Source organism: Arachis ipaensis, chromosome B3 (genome assembly GCF_059453495.1).
Source record: "Arachis ipaensis isolate K30076 ecotype BB chromosome B3, ASM5945349v1, whole genome shotgun sequence".
NCBI classification, from domain to species: Eukaryota; Viridiplantae; Streptophyta; class Magnoliopsida; order Fabales; family Fabaceae; genus Arachis; species Arachis ipaensis.
The window spans coordinates 128,886,968-128,890,057 of NC_142438.1; the positions used below are offsets into that span (position 1 = coordinate 128,886,968).

Here is a 3,090-nt window from a genome sequence, read left to right on the forward strand (position 1 = left end):
GCTACAAATATGCAATTATAGTAGCATTACATATTTAAATTATGTAGATCTTTGCAAGATCAGGGTAATAGTAACTGTTCATGCCAGTAATGGAGAACACGAGTTGGATAGTTGAAAAGACTAGAGATCCTAACTTTGGTGAAAGCAAAATTAGGCCGGGAGGACAACCTGCAAGTTACTCTGATGCTTAAATTAGCCATGTACCGTGATAGCGTGTTATCTTTCAGAGTTTGCCTGTCGTGTTCCTTTTCCTTTTATCCTTCTATTCTGAGGTTACCATTTTCTCGAGCATTTACTGCACTTGTAGTGTACTCTTAATGCCATGATTTGGCGGTTTCATAACTTAATGGCGTGGTTGTTACGTCGTATCCGATGTTATCTTGTAACATCAGATTCTTGTTTAATTACCATTCTGTTATGTCATTATTTGTCTAGAACAGTGCCCCAACTTGGGCTTTTTGATTTTATGACTTTATTAAGAGTACCCAAGTTTATGAGGTCTGCTTTGAGGGGTTTCCTTTAATTAAAGTTCTGAGGGTTCTTAAGGAAACTGAATAGTTTCCTTCCGCCTTCTTTGTGTGGTTATGATGAATTCCCTCTGTTTATAAACCGTCAAGCCATTTATAGCCCCTATCTCCATCAATCAATGCTATATTAACTTCCAATTAAATAATCTTTACTTTAACTTTACTTTCGAAAAACACTTTTTCCTCTCTCTCCAAGGATCCTCTTCCTTTCACTCTTCCTCTTCTTCCTTCTTCCATTTTGCCATTTCAGAAGTGGGGTATTAGTTTTCTGCAAGTGTCTCCAGAACACTTTTTAAGGTGCGTTTCAAATTTCATCAAGCAAATTCTGGTAAGGGTTCTTTGCCTTTTTCCTTTCTCCCTTTTTCGATCACTTTTCCTTCACTATTTCGTGCATTTCCTTTATGCTCCTAGTCATTTTTCCATGCATTTTTCACTATGTTTCTAGTCATTGTTCCATGCATTTTTGTATTTGTGGTTTCTATATTTGCTACCTTAGGTTAACATAGTAGGGTACCACTATTTTAAGTTTTCCTGATTTGATAGCAATAGTTTCATATTTGCCCCTATTTTTCAATATTCTTCTAATTTTTTTAGAATTGTGGTGAGGTTTTTAAACATCCTAAGTAGATTTTACAGTTTTCATATCCTTCGTAACATAATGGTAGTGTCCCTGTAGGTTTTTCCTAAGATGCCGAGGAAAAAAATTATCGTGAATCGCGAACGAGGTGGTACCGCTAACCGTCCGAGGCCCCAACCTACTACCATTCTTCCAATGAACATTGAACTCGAAGTAGATATCTATTATTGGGTATCTGAGGATGTCAAGGCCACTCCTTCTACCATCATCCAAGAGAAACTTGATAACTTGCGAGAAGGTATGGTTATTTTTAGTTTTGACCTAAGTAATTTGTATGTTTTTTCAGTTCCCAGATCTGCGGACCAGTTGTGCCATATTAATGAACATGCTAGCACTGCCTTCGACTGGTTATGGATGTATGAGACTTTATTCTCTCAAGTTGGAGTTCGACTTCCTTTTTCTGACTTTCAAGTAAGCGTTTTAACTCACACTGAATGCGCTCCTTTTCAGCTTCATACGAATAGCTGGGCTATTGTTCGTTGTTTTGAACTTTTATGTTCATTTTTAGAACTCCAACCTTCTCTTAGGATTTTCTTTTATTTCATTACTCTAACGATTTCTTTTAGATCCCAAGGTCATGGGTTTATTTCCTTCTAGGGTGTTCCCAATAGGAGAATTTTTAATTTATTTGAAGAGTCTTATCATGGATTTAAAGAAAAATTTTTCAAAATTGAGGGGACGAAGGTACAACCCCCTTTTTTATGACCTCGGAAGGTGGAAAGAAATTTAACTTATATTGGAATTTTAACGTGTCCTCTCCAAAAATCCAAGTTAACGGGGTTAATGCTTCAGAGCTTGCGAGCATTAATATGTTAATGTTACTGTAGAATGAATGTCCTCTTAGTTTGGGAGACATTATAATGAAGGAGCAGACAGCTATGATTGTTATTAGTAAGCTTTTCCCCTTTTCTTTTCCCTTAATACGCATTATTTCATCTTTCTTATTAAACTTTGTGTATCTATTCTAGTTGACATGGCTGGTGGTCTGGCTGCCATTGCTGCTATGAAGAAGAGGTTGGAATCTCAACCTGTTCTTTCGATTAATGTGAGTGGTGATCTTTTTCTGCCACCATTAGCCATTAGCCATTACCTCAGAGGGCCGAAGAGAGTGGGGAGGGGCAAGGCCCCGAAGTTCATATCTTGGAAGAAGACTCTCCAAATAATTTCCCAAAGAAAAAAAATTAAAGAGTACGTGATGCGTGAGCATCTTTCCTATCTTTTCCTAGTGAATTTGTATTTAAATTGTTGAGTTTAATCAAGAATTGATTATCTTTTAGCCACTATAGATGCTACTTTGAGTCTTGTGCAATTTTGTTTATTTTAGGTAGCATTCAGCTGGATTTGATGGAGTTTCTACAGAAGAAGAGATGAAGGCGAATGATGCTGTCAACCCTCACCTCTCTGCACTCAAACCTGAATAACTCGAGCTACGGAGGTCCAATGGACGTGATTTTAGTGGTGTTAGAAAGCTAACTTCCAGAGCTTTCCAACGATATATAATAGTCCATACTTCTTCTCCGAACTCGCTGCCAAGGCTGCGCCTTCTCAAGTTAGGCGCAAGACACAACAACAATACGCGAGATTGGTCCTGCCCACTTCAAGTTAGGCGCACTAAAGCCCAAGTTAGGCGCACTAAAAGTTAGGCGCAGCTTCACTCAACTAAACTCCAATTCATGCTGCCAAGCCCAAGTTAGGCGTGGATCCTAGTGAAGCCAAGTGGTCTCCATCCATCAATTGAAGATTTGCTGATTGCTATAATTAATTCTAATTTAAATTCAAAATTTAAAAATAGGAAAAGATATTATTTTAGTTTTAAAGATATATTTTAAATTAATTAGGATTAGATATAAATAGGGGTATACCACCTCAACATTATTCCATTCCAAACTTCCAATTCTATACAAATTTATATTCCGTAATCCTAGT

General features: G+C 37.3%; 1 pseudogene; it reads left to right on the forward strand.

The window, feature by feature from the left end:
• Nucleotides 1-1,215: 1,215 nt before the first annotated feature.
• Nucleotides 1,216-1,991, forward strand: LOC148572431 (uncharacterized; annotated as a pseudogene).
• The last annotated feature ends 1,099 nt before the right edge of the window (nucleotides 1,992-3,090 follow it).